At 37.0% G+C, this 27,884-nt stretch overlaps 1 long non-coding RNA gene across 1 annotated transcript; it reads left to right on the top strand.

Moving 5' to 3' along the window:
• Positions 1 to 485: 485 nt before the first annotated feature.
• LOC131908299 (uncharacterized) lies at positions 486 to 27,884 on the top strand. The gene is made up of 3 exons (XR_009378569.1): positions 486 to 549; positions 22,156 to 22,277; positions 27,795 to 27,884. It is a non-coding gene; the product is annotated as an uncharacterized LOC131908299 (long non-coding RNA).

Here is a 27,884-nt window from a genome sequence, read left to right as displayed (position 1 = left end):
CAATGTAGTGATTAGTGACTAACACTGTGTTCATTTTAGAACATGTATTTGACATAGTTAAGGTATATATGTCCCTACTGGCCCCAGTGTCAGTGGGGAGGAGATAAAGACTCAGTTCCACATGGACATTCTCATCAGCCTACGGAGTTCCTTTCAGCTTTTAGTGACATTGACTCAACCAAATCTGGAATTCCTGACTTTGTAGCTGAAAAGAATTTGGACTTAGGGAATTAGATGAAACACAGATGGAAATTTCATTAAAGATATTCTAATATAGGTTTAAGCATGAGGATTAAGAGAGAGGCACTCAGATAAACATAAGACAAAACCAAGACAAGGTATGACTTCCAAGGGAGAGTAGAGGAAAGTATGACATGTGAGGGGATACAGGCGCCTCAAGGGAGATCAAGCAGCTGTCTTAGCGTTTATCATGCTAGAGGATTTCAAGCTACTTCTTTACTTTTCCCTTTTTTTTCCTCTCTCTCTTTCAGTGAGAAGTTTAGATGTAGCAGCTGTGAAGTTGCTTGGACAGAAGTATAATCTGATAAGGTAAAACCAGAAGCTATGAAGGTTGTGCAAGCTGATTGGTACATGTCTTTTCCCGATAAATGGGCTTTCTGGTGAGATTTTAGAAAATTTCAGACTTTGGAGTGGGAAAGGAGAAGTGCTTTGAGCTGAAATTGTTCTAGAATTTTTCCTCTGCTGTGGGTGAGAAATGTCAATTAAATTTCTGGGTAAGAAGTTCTTCACTACTCTTATACCCAAGATTGCCCTGCTTTTTTATCCTATCTTACCACTAATTTAAAGCTTTTATTTTATTTTTATTTTTATTTGTTCACTTATACAGGAATTATTTAGAAAAGTCTATTTTAGTTTCCAAACAATGAGGCCTTTTAAGTCATAATTTTGCAAGTTATATTTTTGTTTAGATTCATATCCTCATGTAGTACATAGTTTAACTTAGTTTATGTGTGGAAATGTAGTATTTGACTTTTTAACTTCAATTTTTTACATATTTAAAAGAAATGAATGCCTGCTTGCATAAATAATTTAGTTTGTCAATATCATTTACATATTCTAAATAGTTACTAAAAATTTGCCTACTTGTTTGATCATATATACTGTGTTATATACTATGACTATGGATTTGCCTGTTTAGTATTTTTCATGCTCTTTAATAGAAGGTTATATCGTTCTTATGAGTTCATCTTTGCACTTTGTTTTTCCTTTAGCCTTTGTGGTGTTCCCATTTCATCAGGTGACAATTGATGTTATTGACGCTAGAACGTGTTTCTATTTTTTTCATGTTCAATCTACTGTCTTATTATAATAGACTTGTAAAGCCTTTACCTAACCACAGTAAGGATATATTTCTAGCACATAAATTCCTTTTCTGTTTTATCCCAATGGCTAACTGACTCCACTCTTATCTCTCACCATTTGAGTTGCAAATGAAATTGCCAGGAAGCCTCAGGGACCCTACAATCTTGTGTTACATACAAAACATGAGGTGTTGCTGCTTGGGAGAGCATATAGACCAGCCCCAAGAGGAGGGTAGAATTGAGGGGATTAAGAGAATTGGAACTAAGGGGAATAAAAAAACTAAGGGAATTAAGAGAATGGAGAGAGCTGAACTGATGACAGAATGATTGTGACTGAGGAATAAACAAATTGGACCAAAAAGCTTTGTGCATCTGGATTCATTCCCGTGCCGATGGGAGCTTCTACCCTGGCCCCCTGGAACTGTATACTAGAGCTGGACCCTTACATATTATACAAAAGTGAACAATATAGAAGGATAGTCTGGAAGTCATTTGCTAAAGATATTGGAATTTATCCCTCAATGTTCCCTTACATGCCTGCAGTTTGGCTATTTCAAAACTGAAGCCCCATGAATAAAGAACAAACTTATTTACAAGCTTTGTTATGGTCATTGTATCTATCTTGCCATGGTATCATGTGTGTGGGGTGTGTCGCACTGTGGAATAATAAGATAAGGAAAAAGCTGAGGGTCTTAGAAATGAGCCATGCTAGTTACAAAGGGCATCACTTGGATTTAAAATAATTCATGATTTAAACATGGTAAACCATTACTTCAATATGCATGGGATAGAAATTGAAAATAATTTCAGCATAATTTGAACCTAGGTGAATTTTTTTCTGATTCTAGGAAGAATTTTCTGGTCTCAAATGTCTCTTGCTGAGAAATTGAATCTATAGATTAACTTTGACTCAGTTTGCTAGAAGTTCATACATTCAAACTCCTGTAAGTTTGATGACATCAGGTATTTGAGGCTCAAATCAAAAAGAAGGCAAAAAACACTGTAAATGATTATTATGAAGATTTAGTCTTCTGCTAGGGAAAAGCGTATTGTTTTGGCCCCAGGTAAGTTATCAATAACATCTCACAACACCCCGTAGCCCCACAACCTTGGAGAACACATTCTTACTAAAGTTGGTGAATGGAAAAGTTTTGCATTCTGAATTAGCACCTTCATAAGTGTGTAGCAATGCTCAAGAGGTCCACCTGGATGCCGCAAGTCTAGGTCTCATATGAATACATTGTGCTCTTGCTTTCCTGGGCAGACACAGGAGGAGAATATAAATTTATGACATTCCTCTAGCTAAACAAAACCATTCCACTAACACAATCGATAAGAAATAGAAAAGGAACATGAAATGAACTGGTAAGTCTCCATTTGGATACTTCTTTAGCAATTGTTCTTAATTAGAATGAACATAGATCCCCTGGTGACATAGGTAGGTTATTTACTATTAGACCTATTGAATCATGAAATATTTAAATATTTTGTTGTAGTATTTATGTCTATGAACTTGACCAGGATTCATTAACTGGGTGACTTCAGATCTTAAAGTCTTCCCACACACTTAAGAACAATAATCTGTAAACATTTCACTGATGTTTGAATACTGTGAACAAGCTTATTTCAGGTGAATGAAAGTTTGAAATTACAAAATGAAATTTAAAAAAGAAAGAAAAATGAAATAATCACACATTAAATGGGGCACATATGAGAACCTTTATTCATTCTTTTTTGAAAACACCTGAAGAAAAAATGCTTAATAAGCAATTTATTATTTGGATGAGTGTTTCATGAGAAAGAGCATATAGTTATTTTCTTTCTGAGATTGGGTGATCTCACTACTAATATACATTTGAAGTCCACCCATTTTTTTCTTATAAATTTTGTGATTTCAGCTTTCTTTAGAATGAAATAATGTTCTATTTTATATTTGTTCCATATTTTAGTTACACACTCACATGTTCATGGACAGCTAGGTTGGACAGTCCCTATATGTAATTCCACAACGGATTGTTACCTTACTGGGAGATCAAATTTTTAAACTGTTTTTTAATGTTTGAATATTCCTGTAAGCTGTAGTTCTCTGTAGAACTACTCAATGAGTGTATTTTATTTTTTGAAGATGAATCTTATTTACCCAAATTATAGGGTCTAAAAATTGTTAGAAATATACTTAAACCTTTCATAAATTTGAAACTTCTAGGCATGCTGATTTATTGTTCCAAAATTTCAAAGAATAGCATGCCAGGAATTTGAAAATACAGATAAATTTGCTTCCAGCCTCAAACTCTGTTACAATTCTAAAATGTACCATCATTGTTAACTTAATGTGCTTCAATAAAAACATAGTTTATACTAACAAAAGTCCTATAATCTGTAAAAGAAACATACTTGTGTGTGTATTCATTTAAAGGTGAACTAGCACTTTGGCCTCTGTTCCTCTCTACTTATCTGTAGGTGATTCTTTTCCTATATACAGAATACAGGACGTCTACGTACAGGATTCTACTCATTCTTTCATTACATCCCGGATTTGATCAAGTTTCCTGGGTTGATGTATTTGTGCCATTTAGACTACTTTAAAAAATGAGCCAGATTCTGAGAAGTAAATGCTGATAAGACTGCCCCTAAGAAATGCACCAGTGACTTGGACTTTTTTTTATTTCATTTTAATCTTTCTTTCCTTCCTCAGTCTCTGTCTTCCAACAGCTCCTCCCCTAGATAGTGTTCCCTTCTCTCTTGCCTTGTTCATGTTTGTGTTTCTTCTTGTTTTTTTCCTCTCTCATTTTATATTCTTTCATTTTTATATTATGTGTATTTTTTTCTGAGCCAGGTCTTATTATGTAGGCCAGGTTAGCATTAGGAGGATCTGTCTCATTCACCCCAGTGGTGGTATTACAGATGTGTGCCAGTTTTCTCCTAATTTTAGGCCTCCTGGGTCACTTTTTCTGTTTCTCATTATTGCCTTTACATAACAGAATACATGGGATATGTTATTACCTTTGCCATTTATAATACCTACTCAATACTATGTAAGATTTGATTTTTTCATTTAGAGATTATTTAATTTGTGAAATCTGTATGTTGTAGAAAACACAACTACTACTGGGCGGTGGTGGCTCACACCTTTAATCCCAGCATTATGGAGGCAGAGCCAGGCAGTTCTCTGTGAGTTCAAGGCCAGCCTGGTCTACAGAGTGAGATCCAGGACAGGTACCAAAACTACACAGAAAAATCCTGTCTCGTAAAGCAAAAACAAAAACAAAACAAAAGAACACAGCTACTAAATGTAATATGTTCTACTTGCCAGAATTACTACAGTGTCTATGATGATGAAGTTTGCCATGGTAGATCGAGTAAAGCTGAGCATCAGCCATTTGATGATTGCAATGATGTAGCAGCTACTTTGGATGGCAAAGTTTATTTTCCTTTATATTGTTTTTATACATTATGTAGCTAGAGTTTTCCTGCCTGGCCCACAGTCAGGACAAATCTCTGTCTCCCGCCAGTCCCATAGCAACTCAGACCCAACCAAGTAAACACAGAGACTTACATTGCTTACAAACTGTATCACTGTGGCAGGCTTCTTGCTAACTGTTCTTATATCTTAAATTAATCCATTTCTATAAATTTATACCTTGCCACATGGCTTGTGGCTTACCGGCATCTTCACATGCTACTTGTCATGGCAGTGTCTGGCAGTGTCTCTCCCCTTCCTGTTTCCTCAATTCTCTTCTCTGTTAGTCCTGCCTATACTTCCTGCCTGGCCACTGGCCAATCAGTGTTTTATATATTGACCAATCAGAGCAATTTAACATACAGACCATCCCACAGCAACATTATAATTGCATGACCCTTTCACTCTAATGAAGTTACTTTTTTTTTTTTTTTTTTTTTTTTTTGGTTTTTCGAGACAGGGTTTCTCTGTGTAGCTTTGTGCCTTTCCTGGAACTCGCTTTGGAGACCAGGCTGGCCTCAAACTCACAGAGATCTGCCTGCCTCTGCCTCCCAAGTGCTGGGATTAAAGGTTTTGCTTCTAATAAAAATCCCTTAGTTTCATGAAACAAAAAAAGAATTGATGAAATATTTATTATATAATAATTATATTACATATAAGGGGATATACAAATTTAGCTGTGCTTCTGAATGATCACAGTATTTCATAGAATGTGTAGGCGCTACAATTTTATCTAGAGAAAAAAATAATCACACACACACACACACACACACACACACACACACACACACACACACACACTATTAGAACTGAGAAAGAAATAGCATCCACAGATAGGTTTCCGGTAATTCAAAAGCTAGGGCATAGCACATTACTGACTCTGTTGCCTTGAAGATGGTATAATCAGCTCACAACTAGAAATGAATGCTCACTGTGTAGTGGTTTCTGAGTCTGTTAATGAGCTTACTTACAGAAAACACAATAGATGCAGTCTTTTCTCTACTACGTGAAATGTTTTCTGAAGTGTTTTTTAATATATAATGATAATGAAGATTAAAATGGTATAATTTATAAACTAAAGGCTATAAAGAACAAAAGGAAAAGCAGAAAGAGGAGCTGTTTACTGTATTAGTGATAGCAATACTGTTTTAGAAGCAGACTATGTTAAAATTGACTCACAGGTGATTATTCATACAATTAATTCTAAAATTCTATTTTAAGGTTTTCTTTCAGGAATACTGAAGTCAAATTAATTAATCTCTGTGTTTGTACATCTACACACATATACTAGTTAACAAAGGCATTGTAGTATTATTGAAATAACAGATAATTAAAATCACAGATTCTCATATAGTCATAGTGACTGCTATTTGAGCAAATATTAATTAAGATATTTTGAATCTATGTTATTAATCAGCAATTCAATATTTCTAAATAAATTGCACAGTTAAAAGAATAAAACAGTGCTAATAAATTATGCATCTGAGAGCTACTGAAGAAATCAACACTTACATTCTGGTGTTAATGACTAAAATTCTTTGTTTTTTAATCTGTGCTGTAAACTGTCCCTTTGTCCCACTTGGGGGCCTTTGCTCATGGTGCTTGTCTCATGAGGATAGTCCCTCATTTCTCTTCACCACAAACTCGCATGGAGCCTTAAGTCATTTTTCCCTTTACATTTCTGTATTTCATTTATTAAGGATGCCCTGAAGCTTATGAATTTTTTCTCTTCTAAAGAAACAGGTTCATGGCTAAAAAGATTGTGAAGCACTTATCTACATAAATCCTCAAGGAAAGTTAGGACAGAAATAGATGACAAAGAAAACATTAAAAATATAAGTTGAAATTATCCTCAACTTCATTAAAACGATCACATTAAGTGCTGCTTTGGAGCTGAAGAGACTGTTTAGCAGCTAAAAGCATTTGCTGATCTTGCAGAAGACCCAGGTTCAATTTCAGCCCTCAGATGGTTACTCATAATCTTCTGTGACTCCAGTCTGGGCTTCCCACTACTTCTTTTGGCCTCTGAAGTCACTGCACACATGTAGAGGACATATATAGATGCAGGCAAAACACTCACACTCATACAATAAAAATAAAATGAAAATGTATTACCTTGGTGACACACACATATTTGCCCTTGCCATTGAAATGACTATTTATTTCTTTTTAGGTCCCTGCTCCTTGCTTTGAGAACAACAATGTTTATTTGTGTCATTATATATTGGAAGTATATAGTTTCTTTAGAATGTATGGTAGATCATAGCTAAGTTTGCCTCGAGTATTAGAAAAGATTTGGATCGTGGTTTTTTTAATAGTTTTGTAACTGTAAAAACTCTGGGGGATCACGGAGATGGACTTAATGCATAAGCGATTAATATGAGCTGGAATAATGTAGCAAGTGGAATATTTTATTTTATTTTATTTTATTTACTTTTATTAAGAGATTTTCTATTCATTTTACATACCAACCACAGATTCCCCTGTCCCTCCTCCTTCTGCCCACCAGCCTTCCCCCCCAACCCACCCCCCCATTCCCACCCCCTCCAAGGCAGGGTCTCCCATGGGGAGTCAGCAGAGCCTAGTACATTCAGCTGAGGCAAGTCGAAGCCCCTCATTTCTGTACCAAGGCTGTGCAAAATGTCTCATCACAGGCACTAGGTTCCAAAAAGCCTGCTCATGCACTAGGAACAGGTCCCGATCCCACTGCCTGGGGGCCCCCTATACAGTTCAAGCTAAACAACTGTCTCACTTACCCAAAGGGCCTAGTCCAGTACCATGGGTACTCCTCAGCTATTGGTCCACAGTTTATGAGTTTCCACTAGTTTGACTAGTTGTCTCTGTACTTTTTCCAGTCATGGTCTTGATATCTCTTGTTCATAGAATCCCTCCTATCTCTCATGTATTGGACTCCTGGAGCCTCACCTGGGACCCAGCCATGGATTTCTGCATCTGCTTCCATCAGTCACTGAATGAGGGTTCTATGATGACAGTTAGGGTATTCAGCCATCCGATCACCAGAGTATGCCAGCTCAGGCACCCTCTTGACTATTGCCAGTAGTCTATGGTGGAGTCATCCTTGTAGATTCCTGGGAACCTCCCTGGCACTCTGTTTCTCCCTATTCCCGTGGTGTCTTTATTTATCATGGTAACTCTTTCCTTGATCTCCCACTCTGTTCCTGTTCCAGCTCGAACCTCCCGCTCCCCTAAGCTCTCGTACCCTATCCCTTGCCCTCCATTACCACCCCCACCCCCAGTTTGCTCATGTAGATCTCATCTATTTCTCCAACACTGGGCAATCCATGCGTCCTTCCTAGGGTCCTCCTTACTAGCTAGTCTCCCTGGAGCTGTGGGTTGCTGTCTGGTTATCCTTTGCTTTATATCTCCTATCCACTTATGAGTGAGTACATACAATATTTGTCCCTCTGAATCTGGGTTATCTCAATCAGGATGATATTTTCTAGTTCTGTCCATTTGCCTGCAAACCTCATGATGTCATTGTTTTTCTCTGCTGGGTAGTACTCCATCCATTGTGTATATGTACTACATTTTATTTATCCATTCTTCAGTTGAGGGGCTTCTAGGTTGTTTCCAGGTTCTGGCTATTACAAATAATGCTGCTATGAACATAGTTGAGCATGTGTCCTTGTGGTATGATTGAGCATTCCTTGGGTATATGCCCAAGAGTGGTATAGATAGGTCTTAAGGAAGTATGATTCCCAATTTTCTGAGAAACCACCATACTGATTTACAAAGTGGTTGTACAAGTATTTGGTGTTCTGTAACCTTCTTGTACCTTCATAGGCATTTCCTTCTTTAAGTTGGAAAAGTTTTCTTCTATGATTTTGCTTGCATCTGTAGTTCCTGTTTGTTTACTCAGGTTTTCCATTTCCAGCCTTCCCTCAGTTTTTGTCTCCTTTATTGCCTATATTTCAGTTTTCAAATCTTAGACTTTTTCATTCACCTATTTAGTTGCTTTTTCTTGCCTTTCTTTAAGAGATTTATTGATTTCTTCTAATTTTTTGTTTGTCTTTTCTTTGAATTCTTTAAAGGTAGCTTTTATTTCCTCTTTAAAGGTTTCTGTCATCTTCTCAAAGTCATTTTAAGGTTTATTTCTTCTGCTTCTTCTGCTTTGGAATGTTCAGGTCTCGCTGGTGTGGCACCTCTAGGTTCTGATGGTGCCATATTGGTCTTATGTTGTTGACTCTATTTTGGCACTGTCATCTCTGTAGATGTAACCAACCGTCTTATTAAATAAGAAACACAGAGCCGATTCAGAGAAGAAAGCCAAGAGGTCAGAGCTAAGAGCCTTACCCTTCCTGCTTCAGCCAAGAGAGCTCTCTGAAAGGGACCTACTTCCTGTGTGTATGTCTTTATATAGTCTATCTGTTCTGCCTTCTCATTGTAAACCCAAACACATGACTGCCTCATCACTGCCTGTCTGTAGAGACTTCCAGGTCTTCTATGGTTGGTATTGAGATTAAAGGCGTGTGTCTCCAATGCTGGCTGTATCCTTGAACACACAGAGATCTACCTAGCTCTGTCTACCAAGTGCTGGGATTAAAGGCGTGCACCACCACCACCACACTCTTGCTATGGCTCTAATAGCTCTGACCCCCGGGCAACCTTATTTATTAACATACAATTAAAATCACATTTCAGTACAAATAAAATACCACCATACATCTCTTCCTCCACTCTGTGCAAGTGCTGTCTGTGTCTGAGGGAGCCTCCTTTGGTCCAATTGATACTCTTGGTTTAATAGGAGCTCTTGGTCTAATCTGGGCTCTTGATCCAATTGGTGCTGATGGGTTCTGGCCTCAGAGGCAGATCTTAGTTCAGTGGGCACCAGTGGGCTCTGCCTCAGGGAGCAGCTATTCCCATTTGGTGCAGGGTAGGGCCTGTTTTCTGTTCCCCATTGGTGAAGGGTGGGCTTATGTCTCTGGTTATCACTGGTGTCACAGGGGGCTGTTTTCTTGGCGAGGGGGCAGGGAGAGACAGCTGGCTGGTCCCTGGGGCTCCAGTAGCTTGGGGGAGAGGCACAGGTTGTACCCCCAGGGCCTAGGGGCTAGGAATCTTGTCTGCCCAGTCCAGAGATGGTGCCTTACCTCAAATGTTATATTTTAAAAGAATATAATTGCATGCAAAGTTGACAAGGGATGCAGTTATGATGATTAATATTTTTGGGGACAACAGTTTGGTAATTGAAAGCATATACTGAGTCTTGTGCCATGGTCTAAGAAAACTTTAATTTAAAAACAATATTTTTGCCTTTGTATATCTTAGGGATAACAAAATTATTTTCAATAATAGGAATTGGCTCAAGGCCCTCATAAAGCTATACAACCCTGTACTCTTGAGCTACATCATATGTCAAGAATGCACCATCTATGTTGATAGATTTCACTGGGCACTAGTTCTGTTGGTGCTATAACATTTCACTTCCTAGCTCCAGTAACTGTGAGAAATAAAGTTTTGTTTATAATTACCCAATATAATTTTTAGCAATAGGAAAAGACCAAACCACATACTTAATTATTCTCATACCTCATATCAAATTTGACATGAATTTCTCTTTGTTTGAGAATCATATATAACCATAATAGAAGGCCAGAACAATGGATCAGCATGTATTGGCAATTAATACCATGCTACCATGATTTCCTGATGATGGTGTACTGTATCCCCCTCAAACTTTCAGAGAAAATAAATACATCTTTCTTAAATTGCCTTTTTAAAATTATTTTGTCACAGCATAGAGCAAATATAATACATACATCTATGTGAACTCTAGTTAGACCCTAATATGGCAGCCATGACCATACTGTCATTAGCAGAAGCTTGTTTTGCCTATGGCAAAAACGCTCTGACAGAGCCCTCTCATCAAACATCCACTAGAATTTTCATCTGTGACTTCTCCTCTTCCTACTGTCTGGATCCTGTCTTCACTCAGTTCCAGCCTATAGTTGTAAATATTCAGTGGATACTTTTAATGTAGATATCCACCTGGCTATCACTTTCACCTCTCCAAGTCTTTGTGGAAGCGTGAAATCCTCGAGTACGTTTACCCTGAGCACCAGTCTAAATTACAGACTACTCCTCAGTCCAAGTGATTCTGACCGCCACTCACCATTTGCTGTTTGTATGTAGCACATACAAAATTTCTAAGAAAACATTTATCAACTTACTTGTAGATATAATATTTATTTTCAATATTTATTTTTAAAATTATTTATTTATTTATTTTATTAAGAAAAAATTTTCATTCATTTTACATACCAATCAAAGAATCTCCTCTTCCCTCCTCCCCCTGGCAACACACTCCCGACTCCCACCCACAAGAAGGCAAAGACTCCCATGGGTAGGTACATCCAGTAAAAGCAAGTTCAAGCCCTTCCTCCTGCCTCAAGGCTGCACAAGGTGTCCCATCATAGGTAGCAGGCTCCAAAAAGCCTGCTCATGCATCAGAGATGGATTCTGATCCTACTGTCAGGGGGCCCTCCAAGCAGATCAAGATACATAACTGTCTCACCATGCAAAGGGCCTAGTCCAGTCCCAGGTAGGCTCCATAACCATTGATCCAACTTTCATGATTTCACACTAGTTTGATTTGGTCATCTCTGCATGTTTCTCCAGCGTGATCCTGATACACTTGCTCATAGAATCCCTCTTCTCTCTCTGACTGGACTCTGGAAGCTTGCCCTAGTGTTTGACCATGGATCTCTGCATCTGTTTCCATCAGTTACTGGAGAAAAGCTCTGTGATGACAGTTAGGGTATTGACCGGGCTGATCACTGGGGTAAGCCAGTTTAATTCAGGCATCCTCTCCACTATTTCTAGTAGCCCAAGCTGGGGTCATCCTTGGGATTCCTGGCAACTTCCCTAGTACTGGGTTTCTCTCTATCCTCATGATATCTCCCTCTATCATGCTATCTCTTTCATTGCTTTACCCTTCCATCCTTGTTTCAGCTCAACCATCCCATTCCCTTATGTTCTCATCACCTATCCCCTACCCTCCATTGCTCACCCCTCATTCCCAGTTTACTCATGGAGATATCATCTTTTTCCCCTTTCTAGGGTGATTCATGCACCCCTCTTTCAGTCTTCCTTGTTAGTTAGCTTTTCTGGAGTTGTGGGTTGTTGTCTGATTATCCTTTGCTTTACATCTAGTGTCCATTTATGAGTGGGTATGTACCATTTTTGTCCTTCTGAGTCTGGATTACCTCACTCAGGATGATATTTTCTAGTTCCATACATTTGCCTGCAAATTTCATGATGTCATTGTTTTTCTCTGCTGAGTAGTGCTTCATTGTGTATATGTACCACATTTTCTTAATCCATTCTTCAGTTGAGGGGCATCTAGGTTGTTTCCAGGTTCTGGCTATTATGAATAATGCTGCTATAAACTTGAAACTGAATGTACTACATACCCAAACTATGAAAACAGTGCTAAGAGGAATATTCATAGCACTAAATGCCCACATAAAGAAGTTGGAGAAATCTCACACTAGTAACTCAACAGCACACCTAAAAGCTCTAGAACTAGAAGAAGCAAAGACACACAGGAGGAATAGATGCCTGGAAATAATCAAATTGAGAGCTTAAATCAATGAAATAGAAACAAAGAGAACAATACAAAGAATCAGTGAAACAAAAAGTTGGTTCTTTGAGAAAATCAACAAAATAGACAAGCCCTTGTCCAGATGAACCAAAAGGCAGGGAGAGCATCCAAAATAACAAAATCAGAAATGAAAAGGAGCAACATAATAACTGACAATGAGGAAATCCAGAGAATCATCAGGTCATACTTCAAAAACCTCTACTCCACAAAACTGGAAAAATCTAAAAGAAAATGGGCAATTTTCTGGATAGGTATCAAATACCAAAGTTAAATCAAGACAAGAAAAACAATTTAAATAGCCCAATAACCCCTAAGAAAATAGAAACACTCATTAAAAGCCTCTCAACCAAAAAAAGCCCCGGACCAGATGATTTCAATGCAGAATTCTACCAGATTTTCAAAGAAGAGTTAATACCAATACTCTTCAAATTGTTCCACACAATAGAAACAGAAGAAATATTACCAAATTCCTTTTATGAGACTACAGTTACTCTGATTCCCAATCCACACAAAGATGCAACAAAGAAAGAAAATTACAGAACAATCTCCTTCATAAACATTGATGCAAAAATACACAATAAAATATTGGCAAACAGACTCCAAGAACACATCAAAATAATTATCCACCATGACCAAGTAGGCTTCATCCAGAGATGCAAGGGTGGTTCAGCATATAAATTTCTGTCAATGTAATACACCATATAAACAAACTGAAAGAAAAAAAACACGTGATCATTTCATTAGATGCTGAAAAGGCCTTTGACAAAATCCAACACCCCTTCATGACGAAGATCTTGGAGAGATCATGAATACAGGGGACATACCTAAACATGATAAAGGCAATTTACAGGAAGCCAAGAGCCAACATTAAATTAAATGGAGAGAAACTCAAAGCGATTCCACTAAAATCAGAAACAAGACAAGGCTGTCTGCTCTTCCCATATTTATTCAATATAGTGCTTGAAGTTCTAGCTAGAGCAATAAGACAACAAATAGAGATCAAGGGTATACAAATTGGAAAGAAAGAAGTCAAACTTTCACTATTTGAGGATGATATGATAATATATATATATATATATATATATATATATATATATATATATATATAATTGACCCCAAAAATTCTGCCAGGGAACTCCTACAACTGATAAACTCCTTCAGTAATATGGCATGATACAAGATTAACTAAAAAAAATCAATAGCCCTCCTATATTCAAGTGATAAAAAGGGCTGAGAAAGAAATCAGAGAAACATCACCCTTTACAATAGCTACAAATAATATAAAATACCTTGGGATAACTCTAACTAAGCAAGTGAAAGACCTGTATGACAAGAACTTTAAGTCCCAGAAGAAAGAAATTGAAGAAGATATCAGAAAATGGAAAGATCCCCCATGCTCATGGATAGGTAGGATTAACATAGTAAAAATGGCAATCTTACCATAAGCAATCTACAGATTAAATGTAATCTACATCAAAATTCCAATAAAATTCTTCACAGGCCTGGAAAGGACAATACTCAACTTCATATGAAAAAAACAAAAAACCCAGGATAGCTAAAAGAATCCTGTACAACAAAGCAACCTCTGGAGGCATCATCATCTCTGACTTCAAGCTCTACTATAGAACTATAGTAATAAAAACATCTTGGTATTGGAATAAAAACTGACATGTGGTCCAATGGAACGGAATTGAAGACCCTGACAGTAACCCACACACATATGAACACCTGATTTTTGACAAAGAAGCCAAAAGTGCACAATGGACAAAAGAAAGCAACTTCAACAAATGGTGCTGGCATAACTGGAAGTCAACATGTAGAAGATTGCAAATAGATCCATATCTATCCCAATACACAAAATTCAAGTCCAAGTGCATCAAAGACCTCAATATAAAACCAGTTTCACTGAACCTGATAGAAAAGAAAGTGGGAAATAGTCTTGAACGCATTGGCACAGGAGACCATTTCCTAAATATAACTCCAGTAGCACAGACACTGAGAACAACAATTAATAAATGGGACCTCTGGAAACTGAGAAGCTTCTTTAAGACAAAGGACACAGTAAATAAGCCAAAATGACAGCCTACAGAATGGGAAAAGATTTTCGCCAACCCCACAAAAACAGAGGGCTGATCTACAAAATTTATAAAGAACTCAAGAAACTAGACATCAAAGTAATGAACAATTCAATTTAAAAATGAGCCATAGGCCGGGCGGTGGTGGCGCACGCCTTTAATCCCAGCACTCGGGAGGCAGAGCCAGGCGGATCTCTGTGAGTTCGAGGCCAGCCTGGACTACCAAGTGAGTCCCAGGAAAGGCGCAAAGCTACACAGAGAAACCCTGTCTCAAAAAAAACCAAAAAACCAAAAAAAATAAAAAAAAATAAAAAAAAAAAATAAAAAAAATAAAAAAATAAAAATGAGCCATAGATCCTTTGGATACGGAAGATGGTTGTTTGGCTCAAACTGTTTCAGGGGCACCCGGGCAGGGGGATTGGGATCTGTCCCTGGTCTATGGGCAGGCTTCTGGGAATCCAGTGCCTGTGGTGTGATGCCTTGCACAGCCTTGGTGCAGTGGGAAGGAGATTGGACCTGCCTAGGCTCAGTGTACTGGGCTCTGCTGACTCCCCATGGGAGACATCGATTTGGGGGATGTGGGGATGTGGGGTGGCTTGGGAAGGAGGGCTGGGGGGTGGGAGGAAGAAGAAGGGGGGAATCTGTGAATGGTGTGTGGAGTGAGTAGAATATTTCTTAATAAAGAAAAAAAAAGGCCATAGAGCTAAACAGAATATTCTCAAAGAAAGAATTTCAAATGGCCAAAAGACATTTAAGGGATTGCTCAGCATCCTTAATCATCAGGGAGATGCAAATCAAAAGGACTTTGAGATATCGTCTTACACCTGTCAGAATGGCTAAGATCAAAAGCACTGCAGACAGCTTGTGTTGGAGAGGATGTGGAGCCACTACTGTTGGTGGGAGTGCAAACTGGTACAGCCACTTTGGAAATTAGTATGGCAGTTTCTCAGAAAATTGGGAACCAATCTACCTGGAGACACAGCTATACCACTCTTGGGCATACACCCAAAGAATGCTCAATCATACTACAAGGACACATGTTCAATTATTTCAATATTTCTTAGAGAAAATTCAGATCACCAGGCAAGAAAAATTATGCCTTGTATACTGTGTTATCTCAGGTGCTGTGATTGGCACAAAATAATTGCTTAAGTCATGTTTTTTGGAACAATGTATAAATGTACAGAACATTTATAGAAACAAATAATGGAAAAACTTAGTATTGTCATATCTAGGTTATGGATGGTAAAAATAAAACAAAGTCAAGTGAATCTGTAGTAGACTTTGGGTCATTCAATTATTTGAAGAACATTCAAAATAATTCCAGAATATCTTATTATATTAATTACCTGCATATTTTAAAAATATTGCAAAAATTTTAAAATATTGATTCTATAATGAACTTGAAATTTTTACCTTGGGTAAAATGATCTACTACTTCCTGCTGGAGGGGGGCACTGTATCTTATGGGGACACAAAGAAAATTTTAGGATTATGGAATAGTCCATGAGGCTGTATTGTCTGAGCCAGTTTCCTTCAAACCATTCTGGATGTTGGATCATCTGGGCCATGGTGTCATCGGAGACCTTTCAGGGGGTCTTGGCTGGTCAAACCTGATGTATCTTAGTCTGGAACAAATCCATAGCCTTTGGCTTTCTGTGGGAACAAAAGCAGAGTCTCCTTTCCAAAGCAACATATCCTTATGTCCAAATTTTGAAGTCAAGATACCTTTAAAATATACATTTTGGCATAACTCAACACTTTTACAATCAATTTTTTTCTGCAGTTAAAAATCCCAAAGACAACACAATCCAGCTTCTCTGTGTAATATTCATCTTCACGTGGCTTATTTTTTATATTAATTTTACTGTCTCTTTAAAGACTTTATTTTTTAAAACTATGTATTTGTTTATATAACTGTATATATCAGCTTTTTGTCTCTTTCAAGCCTACATATATTTTACACACATTGTAAACTATTACATCTGAATCTGTCTTATTGTGAATCTATTGCTTTAAACTACAGCAGCTGTGGCTGCTGGCTCCGCCCACCTCAGCTTCCCAACATGGCGGCAGTACATTTACCACCAGCTCTGGGAGCTATCATGGGTCTATGCTTTTATCCAAGCAGCGTGTAGCCCAGAAACCTCTTTTTTTTGTTTTTTTTTTTTGTTTTGTTTTGTACTAGCAAAGGCTAAATCCACCACACAGCTTAAGGTGCCACTTGCAGAGGCCTCATTCCCACCATATGGCTGGTCGAGCACACACACTATGAACCCGCCAGTAGCTCAAACCGGCAGCTGCCGCTCATTTGAGAGAGACAATTAGGAAGCTGTTTTTAGCTCCGTTTTAGAATCTTTTTTTTTTTTTTTTTTTTTTTTTTTTTTAATCAGTTTTTAGGTAGAAACTCTTGCCACCACGTTGGATGCCATTTATAGCTAGAGTTTTCCTGCCTGGCCAACAGTCAGGGCAAATCTCTCTCACCTGCCAGTCCCACAGCCGCTCAGTCCTGACCAAGTAAACACAGAGACTTATATTGCTTACAAACTGTATGGCTGTGGTAGGCTTCTTGCTAACTGTTCTTACAGCTTAAATTAATCCATTTCCATTAATCTATACCTTGCCACATGGCTCAAGGCTTACCGGCATCTTCACATGCTGTTTGTCGTTGTGGCGGCTGGCAGTGTCTATCTGACTCAGCCTTCCACTTCCCAGCTTTATTCTCCTCCTTGTCTCGCCTATACTTCCTGCCTAGCCACTGGCCAATCAGTGATTTATTTATTGACCAATCAGCAACACACTTGACATACAGACCATCCCACAGCAATCATTCTTTTATTACTAGAGTCTAATAAAATAGTTTAGGAAGCCCTGTTAATCCTTGAGGATAAACACTAGTCTAGTATTCAAGGAATTTCTTTTCTGTTTGCTCTTTACTTTGTAATTTTAATAAAGTATTTTGTGGTAGCAAGACATAAAATGTTTCTATTTACTGTAATTAATTATAGTGAATACTTCAACCTTTTTATGAACACTTTGTATCAGGTTCTTTGAAATCATCCTGCCTATGTTGGGTGGATAAAAGCTACACTTTCTGTATTCAGTCTTATTATTAGATTGTAACATAGGCCAATGCTGTCATGTGCATGCTGGAAAGATTGGAAATTGAGGCTGTGGAAGCCATCTTCCTGCTATCCCTGTAATGAATGAATACGAATAAGACCAAGCAATTATTGCTATTTTATTTGTTTATGCCTGTGGTTCTATAACTGCAAATTAATAGGTGAAATATTCTTATGTATATCTCTAAACTCCAGTTTAATATTGGTTTATTGAAAACCAACAGTAATTGATATAAATATGAATCTTTCTAGTATTGCATTCTCTAATGGCAGCTGTGCCTTTAGCTTAATAATAATTTGTTGTCTTAATGAGAGTTTGTTGGGAAATCATGTCAGTCATCAGACCATTTTAATTTTACAAAATCAGACCTTTATGATAATGAAAACTTTATAGTTAACATATCAACTTATGAAGATTTCCTGATTGGGACATTTTGTGTTAAAGTGTTTCTGAAGGATTATCTAACAGAATTCTACGTATCTCTCAAACTTTTTTGAATGTGTTGAAAACTAATGAAGTTACTCATGCTGCTATCAGGCTGCATTTCTATGGGCTTCTTTATTTGTTGTTCTCAAGCAATCACAGCTAACATCAGAAATTACAATTACTAAATAATATTACAAGGAAAACTAATCCTACATTCAATTAGTATAATTTCATTTTTGTCAGGATTTAGAAGCAGGGGTGCTGTGGGATGTATGGCAAATGTGTTGCTAATTAATCAATAAAACACTGATTGGCCGTTGGCTAGGCAGGAAGTATAGGCGGGGCAAGGAGGAGAATAAAGCTGGGAAGTGGAAGGCTGAGTCAGAGAGACACTGCCAGCCACCACGATGAGGAACAGCTTGTGAAGATGCCGGTAAGCCACGAGCCATGTGGCAAGGCATAGATTAATGGAAATGGATTAATTTAAGCTATAGGAACAGTTAGCAAGAAGCCTGCCACGGCCATACAGTTTGAAAGCAACATAAGTCTCTGTGTTTGCTTGGTTGGGTCTGAGTGGCTGTGGGACTGGCAGGTAACAGAGATTTGTCCTGACTGTGGGCCAGGCAGGAAAACTCAAGCTACACAGGGGAAAGAAAAATATGTGATAGCATATGCTAATTAACTTACCATAGTCATTTTTTATATGCATATTTAATAGTTTGAATCTGAAAATATCCCCAGAAGTTTCATAATGTTAAATACTAGCTGTGGTCACTGAGCTTTTGAAAGGCTATTGGATCCTAGTTAATTCACAGATGAATTCATATGCTGAATAGCTCTGAGAATGTGAGGCCCCATTGATAGAAGTAGGTCATTAGGTCATGCCTTTAAGGACTGTATCTCTCTTCATATCTTTTCTTCACTCTCTACCACCACTGTAAGCTACTGTTCTCACCCACACACTCCACAGCATGATATTCAGCACCACAGTGCCCAGACTCAGAAGCAGGAGATTCGCTGACAATGAATTGAAACCTCTTAAACTATGGAACTAATAATTGTTCACTCTTAGAAATTTTTCCCCCACAGGTTTTAGCTACACTGATGAAAACCTAATCAACTTAATCCCCATAATTCAAGGAAATATGCTATTCGTGATAAAGATACACAATTTGTATTTCTCAATTAAATGGAAACAAAACCTAATTAAACAGAATGAAATATACTTGACATAGACACTCTTATGTAGTGTTAGTTATGCAATTAAGGACAACTGAAATCTCAGTACTGGAGAAGTATTGGAAAATATTTAATTAAGGACACAAAAAAGTTTTAAAACTATAGGATAGATGGTAAGGAATATCAATATAAAAGAAAGTTGGAAATACATCAATGAGGGAACATATTTCATTCAATGATTATGAAGTAAATACATTCACTCATGGCAGCAATGTATCTGGGAATAAAATCATTCTTGGAGGAAATATACTGCTTGAGCATTCTAACTTCCATTTGTAATTGCTGGAATCTAACCCAAACTAACACAAAAATAACATAAGTTAAAATCATTTGGCATTGTACATTGATAACATGAGATAAGCTTACATGTTCAATTCAGAATTATGATATCATGTTATTTTATAAGTACAGATCAGCGAAGTTAGAGTGAATGCTGACAATGAGCTAAGCAATTAGGAAAATGAGATGTGTTAACAAACAGAGACACATTTGTTCTTTCTGTCTCTGATTCTCTCTCTCTTTTTCTCTTACTCTATGTGTATGTAGAAAACATATAGTATAAAACCAACCTTCTCATCTAGTGTTTAGTCATGACCTGGAATGGAGATAAAAATCAGGGAAGCTGTGGTGGGGGGCTATCTCCATGCATAGAGAATTGGTGATGAGGGCAGGATAGAAAACAGAGGTGAGTTAAATTTTAATGAGCAGTATTGTGGTGGTTTGAACAAGAATGGCCCCATAGGCTCATATTTTTAACTGTTTGGTTCCCAGTTGGACTCTTTAGAAAAGGGTTGGGAAGTATGGAGGAGGCATATCAGTGGGGATGGGCTTTGAGTTTTCAAAAGCCCATGCCAGGCTCAGTTTCCCAAACTGCTTCCAACTTTCAGATTAAATGTAAGCTCTCAGCTACTGCTCTTGTGCCATGCTTTGCTGCCAGTTGCCATGTTCCCCACCATGATGGCAGGGACTCATATTCTCATCTGAAAGAAAGCCCCCAATTAAATTCTTTCCTTTTTAAGTTGCCTTGGGCATAGTGTCTCTTCACAGAAATAGGAAAGTAGCTAAAACGAATAAGTAATCATCAGCTATGGTCATATTATTTTACTTTCAGACCTGAAAGTGTTTAGGGAAAAACAATAAAAGTAGTTGTTGATGCTTCCATGGGGCACTTCATGCCTTAGACAACAACGTTCTGCAAAGGACTCCAATCACTGGTAAAACAATGACAAGAATTGACAAATAGGATTGTGTAAAATCTAATTTTTCTAATAAACAGTAGAGATAATGGCCTTGCTAGTTACACTTCAGACACTGTATTGATATCTATAATGTACAGAAAATTGAAAATAAATAAATAAACCAATGAATGAATGAATGAATGAATAAATAAATAAATAAATAAATAAATAAATAAATAAACAAATAAATAAATAAATACCAAGAAATAAAATACAGAATCCATATGGGAGAAAATGAATGAGCAGGCAATTCTCAAAAGATTAAGTACAAATGGCTGATAATCCATGAAAGCATTTAATATCATTAGCTATGTTACATAACTTTCTCATTGTTGTGGTCAATAAAAGAAACAGTTTAAAGTAAGAGGTGTTAATTCTGGCTTTTATCTGACAAAGCCATTTCTTCATGGCTGGGAAGATGGGCAGCTGCTGGGATAAGCATCAGGAGCAGGAGACCTGCTGGTCACAAACACTCTTAGTTGACAGACAGTAAACAGGAAGCAATGCTGGGTTTTACCCTTCAAGTAATTCTCTCCTCTACTCATCTACTTGTACCACAAGGCTCCAACACTAACAGTATCACAACCTTCTCAAACAGTGCCACCTAAATGTTCAAACACATCATCCTAAGGGAAATATTTCATGTTCAAATCACACTAGCCATTAGGAAAATGGAAATTTAAGGATCAAAATTCCTTCTTACCCCAATTGGAATGACAGTCATTAAGCAAATGAATTGCAAATACTCCTGAAGATGAAGGGAAAAAATGGACAATGATGGATAAAATGAACTTAAACAAATGGATATTCCTCAAAAACTAAAAATATGATATTTCTGTCCTAAGTGTTAGTCTGAAAGATTCTAAGTCTAAAGAGATACTTCTACAAAGTCAACGTTTATTGCAGCACTCTCTTCACAATACCATGTTATTGGATAAACCTAGCTGTCCATCAAGAGAATGTGATAGACACATACACTGAAATTACATTCAGCCACAAAGAACAAAGTTATGTCATCTACTGGAAATAAATAAAACTGGAGATTATCATATTAATGCAAATGAAGTAATACATAGAAAGACAAATACTGTATATTTTCTCTTGTGTGTGAATTTTTATATAGATGTATATGTAATGGATGTATATGTCAGGAAGGTTGAAGTGAAAGAGTCTAGACATATGGAGGGTAACAATAGGAGGAGAAGCCAGAAAAAAATAGAGAATAGGAGGTAATATAAGGAACTTGGCCAAAATACATGCACTTATATGAAAATGCTCTTATATGGCACATTAATTGTACACATAGTGATATATGCCAATTAAATTATAGAATCAATGCAAATAACTTTATAGAACAGAGAGCTACCATTTATATTTTTATTTCTTTCTCATTTTGTATTTATGTTTCATAAATGAAAATGGCCACATCTATAGCCCTTCTGTACCCAGAAATTCAATATTTCACTGGTGAAGCATTATCTTTATCTGGCCCCAGGGCAGTTCCCACCCTTGAGAATGCACTGTTATTACAGTTGGTGCATGAAAATGCATTAAATCTGAATTAGTATCTTCATCAGTGTAGAACCAGCCTCAAGGGATGAATCTGGGATGAGGCAAGTCTGCCTCAAGCAAGTACCCTGTGTTCTTACAGCCCTAGATGGTACCCAGAGAAGAACGGATATTTATATTTCTCTGAAGAAGCTGAATGAAATATTCTGCTTTCATCCACAAACACAAACATCTGAAAATAGGAAGAAAACATGAAATGAATTGGTAAGTCTCCCTTTGGCTTCCTCTTTAGCAATTGTTCCTCGTTCAAAAGACAGAAGATCACTTGGTGACCTGGAAAGATCATCTCTCTATTAGACTCTGAGTATCTTAAAGTTCCTCCGTTCATTCTTTCTATGCAAAATAAAAGCTCTAGGTCTATGCATTTGATGAAAATTGGATAATTAGGTGAACTCCCTCATTTATATTCCTGGAAGCTTTCCACATGGTTAGAAAAAATAAACTAGTATAATTCACTGGTTTTTAGCTTCTCTGAGGAAATTTGTTTCAAGTGAATGAAATGTGGATGAATTTCAGAAGATCACAGGAATACCCTATAGCATGTATGAGAATCTTGACCTGTTTCCCATTTCTAAATAGCTATCAAAACAATCATCTAATTACAGGATTAAGGTTTCATATGCAGGTCTCATCATTTTATGGCATTAGAGCATATGGACTACTTTAAAAATAAGGTGAGTGCCCTCTCCTTGAGTTGTTGCTCTAGGGTATTGCAGAGTTTTCTGTTAAAGACAGGACTACTACCTTCATGAGCTCACAGCAGCTGTTATTGCTATTTTAAGATCAATTTAGCATTCTAACATGGAGTGTGATGGTGTTCATGAGCCCCTACCCTTAGAGCTATGGGCAGTTAATGGCTTCCAGGAAAGGGGCAGTCTATTTTCTTTAACTGTGTGGCTTCTAGTAGGTCAAACAAGCTCTGATGGATGGCATTACAACTAGAACTGTATGGCAGTGCAAACTGGATTAGTGGGTTATAAAATTTAGAAAAAGAAGACATGAAGTTGGGGTGGTTGTGTAGGAAGATGGGGCCATACCTTGGAGAGTTAAGGGAGGAATTGAATATTATCAATATATAAAATTATAAAATAATTAATATTTATTAAAATATGACATTTTGTTAAATTAAATTCCTTGAATAAAGAATAAAAATTGCTACCCAGAGGGGAATGCTTACCACTGAAGCTTTTTTCTTTCAAGTTTTACTTTAATTGTTTTTGGTCTTTAACAGTACATATTTTTGTATACTTTGTTTTTCTTTTTTCTAATCTTGACTTGCCTTTCTGTTTCTCTAATAGTTTTGCTTATGTTCTATTTCTCATATCTTAAAATACTTTAGTTTTTGTTAGTTAGTTAGTTTCTTTATTTTGAATCAGGGCCTCACTATTTATCCAGGCTGCTCTCAAGCTTGCAAACCTCCTGCCTTGGTCACCTGAGTGCGAGGAATTCAGACATGAGTCACCATTCCCAGTTTTCACTTTATTTTATATCTAAAATGTCGTTTCTCTTTTTTCCCATTATTGGCTTCTGCTCCCTGATTAAGAAAATGAAACATTGTTTTCCTTGAAATTTGTAATGCTAGTCAATATTATGTATGAATGACTGCTTTAATCTAGGAAACATTTATTGCTAAGATTTTCCTATGTGTTAAAATACAACTTCAAATGTAGTCATTTCTATACACAAGAATGGCTACAGAGAAGGATGGTGGCAAGGGTCACACAGAATGGGTGATGCCTCCAGTGTTCTCACTTTTATGACGATAGTTATGCCATCACTGTTTTGAATACACTGCTTTTTCTGTATGCCTTGACTTTGCAAATTGCAACCTTATCACATTTTTTTTCTGTCAAATTCTAGTGAAGTTACTCCTTCTTCTTCTATTTGCTAGGCTAGTCCCTTATTTTTAGAGAAAAGAAACTTAAGCAAGTTATTTCTATTAAGGGAATATTTTACTATTTTAGTGACAAGTTTAAGTGTATAGTTGGAAGATCAGAGTACAATGGAGATTATCTAGATACTCAGATTTTATACAAAGAAAAAAATCACACACACACACAAACACACACACACAGAAATGTAGAGAGCACCAACAAACAAAATTCATGAAATTTAAATCCAACTACAGCACTTGGCAGCACTGTTATCCTAAAGACAGTAGAAACAATTCATTATGAAGAAAAATGTTAATGCTTTATATTGTTTTCATAGCTTATTAACAAACTTAAAGAAAAGTATTTTGCATAGTCTTTTATTTAATAATTCAAATGTTCTCTGAAAATAATGCAATTGTGTTACACTTATAGTATAATGAAGTTACAATAACAAAATTTTCCTGGGTGGTGGTGATGCACACATTTAATCCTAGCACTTGGGAGGCAGAGGAATGTGGATCTCCATGAGTTAGAGACCAGCCTGTTCTACAGAGGGAGTTCCAGGACAGCCAGGGCTGTTACACAGTGAAATTATATCTTGAAAAACAAAAAACAAATAAACAAACCAAAAAGATAAAATTTTAAAAATCAGAAATAAGTTTAAAGAAATATAAAATATAGACCTGAGATATTTCATACATTAATGATAAGAATAAAGACTTGGGAGACCAAATCAGCACTTACAAATAAAATGCACATATAGTTGGTTCTGTAGTTCTGTCATGAAAACTGTCTTACAGAAATACTCCATATAGTTAATAAGTCCATATTCATGGACATGCAGTCCATTCATGCAAACAAGTATGAGAAAATTATTAAAAAGACAAAAAATTATGGTGACAAATGTTTATATATTATCAAGGAATGATGTCTGTCCTGATAAACTCTTTATGAAATTGTATATAGAACTCATTTGCATATGTATTGTGGCTTACTGTGTTAGCATTAAGCTATTAAAATGCACCCTCAAGATTTATGAATAAGTGTACATTTTTAAAGAATAAATTAGTGCCAGTGAGTCATGCAGCTGAGATGTAACGCAGAAGTTGCGTTAGATCCTGGTGTTCACGAGTCCAAAACTTTGTTCTCTGAACGCTGCCTTAAAAAGTCCTTTCTCCCTTACTTTGGCCTTTGTTCATCTGCTCCCTCTGTTGGAACTCACCTCAAGCCTTCTTTTCTTTACCTTTTAAGTCTTAAGTCACTATTTTTTCCTACATTCTTTCAGTTTTACTTTTATTGGCATTATTTTAGTTTTTGAGTTTTGCTCTCACAGACATAGATGGTGTCTAAAAAGCTTGTGAACTGAAACAATTCTTGCTTGAACAAATACTTCCACAGAGTAGATTGACCAAACTTAGAGAGTTGGGTGATTGTGCTTAGCTTCACTGGAATAGCCTGTATCAAGAGAAAATCTATTATTTTTATATTTTATTTTATTTATTGTTCTCTAATAAATTACATACCACCTGCAGTTTTCCTTCTCTTCTCTCCTCTAATTCTCTATCCCTACCTCCTCTCTCTCCAGATCCATTCCTTGTCTGTTTCCTGCCCAAAAAAAGGCAGGCCTCCTGCAGGTATCAACCAAACATGGCATATTATGTTGCAATATGACTAGTCACATCTCCTCATATTAAGGATAAGTGAGCCAACACAAAAGGAGGAAAAGGATCCCCAAAGCAGGCAAAAACATCAGAGACAGTCTCTGCTCCCCATTGTAAGGTGTCCCACAAGAACACCAAGCTATACAACCATGAAATATAAGCAGAGGGCCTAGGTCAGACCCTTGCGGGCTTCTTTATTGTTTCTTCAGTCTCTGTGAGCCCCTGTGAGCCCAGGTTAGTTGATTCTGTAGGCTGTTTACTTATGGTGTCCTTGACCTCTCTGTCTTCTACAATCCTTCCTCCCCCTCTCCCACAGGACTCTCTGAGCTCCAAACTCTGCCTAATGTTTGGCTGTAGGTCTCTGTATCTAGCCCCATCAGTTGCTGGATGAAACCTTTCTGTTTTCTCATGATAATTATGCTAGGCTATGATCTACAAGTATACAAGTATAGTAAAGTATTATTAGGAATCATCTCACGGATTTTTTTTAAATGTGTTTGGTTCTATCCTAGGTCTCTGGGCTCTCCTGATTCCTGACCTTCCAGATAGTGTCAGGCATGGGTATCAAGTTGGACAAGTCATTGGTTGGCCACCTTCACAAGTTCTAGGCCACCTGTATCCTAGCATATCTTTTTTTTTTTTTTTTTTTTTGTTTTTTTTTTTTTGTTTTTGTTTTTTCAAGACAAGGTTTCTCTGTGTAGCTTTGCGCCTCTCCTGGAACTCACTTGGTAGCCCAGGCTGGCCTCGAACTCACAGAGATCCGCCTGGCTCTGCCTCCCGAGTGCTGGGATTAAAGGCGTGCGCCACCACCGCCTGGCATCCTAGCATATCTTACAGGAAGGACCAATTGTAGGTGGAAGGTTTTACAGCTGGGTTGTTGTTCCAATCCCTCCACTGGAAGCCTTGTCTGGTTACAGAAGATTCAGGCTCTGTATTCTTCATTACTAGGAGTTTTGGCTAGAGTCACCCTTGCAGATTCCTGGGAGTTTCCATTGCACTAGATTTCTACCTTGCCTGCAAAACACTCCCAAGTTCTAGTTGTCTCTCTTAGTATTTCTTCCCTCCATCCCCCCCACATGTTGGGAAGGGGAAATCAAATAGATTTTGCAGGTGGACTGGAGGCAGGTGGGGATGGGAATAAGCAAGTCTATTTCTAAGGATAGGGCAATTTACAAAATGCTTCCTATATCCTTTTTTATTTTTCATTTTTTTGAGAATTTAATATATGATAATTGTATTTATATCATTTTAATTTACTTCTATTCCACCCTCTAACCTTTCATGTACCCACTCTCAAATTTAGGACATACTCTTTAATAACTATTGTTATAAAATGCTGACTCTGCAAAATAGAAATTATATAATTCCAAGCAAGAAATGCAGCTTTCCATTCTTCCATTTATTTTCACAATAGGAATTCATCATCATTGATCAATACTAATTGGGTATTGGATGATAATCAGTATTATGTACAAAATTTTAAAATTAGAAGGAAAGTAAGAAATTACAGAGGCATTACTATAGTTTTGAAAATGGCATCTTTGGAGGTTCCCTTTCTCATAATGTTGTGACAGTGCTTTTAAATTTTTATTTTATCTTATTTATCTATCTTTTTTTTAATACAGGATTTGCACATGTATTATGGATCCTAGTTTTGGGTATTGATGAGATTTCTGAATGTACACACAGTGTGTCTCTGCATCTTTACAGTTTTCTTGTTCATTTTATTGAGCTCTTTTCCTTCTATTTGTTTCTTCATCCTATTTTGATTTGTCAGTTTTTGTTTTACCTTATATTTATTTTATTATTATCCCATAAATGCCAGGTTGTTTTCTAAGGAGAGACAGAAAGGGGTGGATCCTGATGGCAGAGGAGGAGTGGAGCAAGGGGGAGGAGTAGAGGGAGGGGAAACCATAATCAGAATATATTGTATGAAAAAAATCCATTTTCAATAACAGAAAAATAGAATAAGTGAATTAACTAAATTTTCTTACATATTAAGTCAGAAAATGCTGGCCATATGCTGAAATCACAATATTTCTAAACCTAGTGAGCCTCAGTATTTTTATTTTTCAAATGTAGCCTAACCACCCATACAGGTCAAAAGTTGCACACTGATAATTGCCAGTAAGCATAAAAGGAGAGAGAAGAACCCATTTAATCTGAAAGAACACTTTTATTTTTAGAAAAAGTCTTATGCAGATTAATCAGGAACAAACTACTATGCAGCCAAGGATGACCTTGGACTTGAACTTCTCCTTTTCCTGGCTCCAAGT

This window comes from Peromyscus eremicus, chromosome 4 (assembly GCF_949786415.1).
Source record: "Peromyscus eremicus chromosome 4, PerEre_H2_v1, whole genome shotgun sequence".
NCBI lineage: Eukaryota > Metazoa > Chordata > Mammalia > Rodentia > Cricetidae > Peromyscus > Peromyscus eremicus.
The sequence above is the reverse complement of the archived record's forward strand: the minus strand, read 5'-3'. Positions and strand labels throughout refer to the sequence as shown.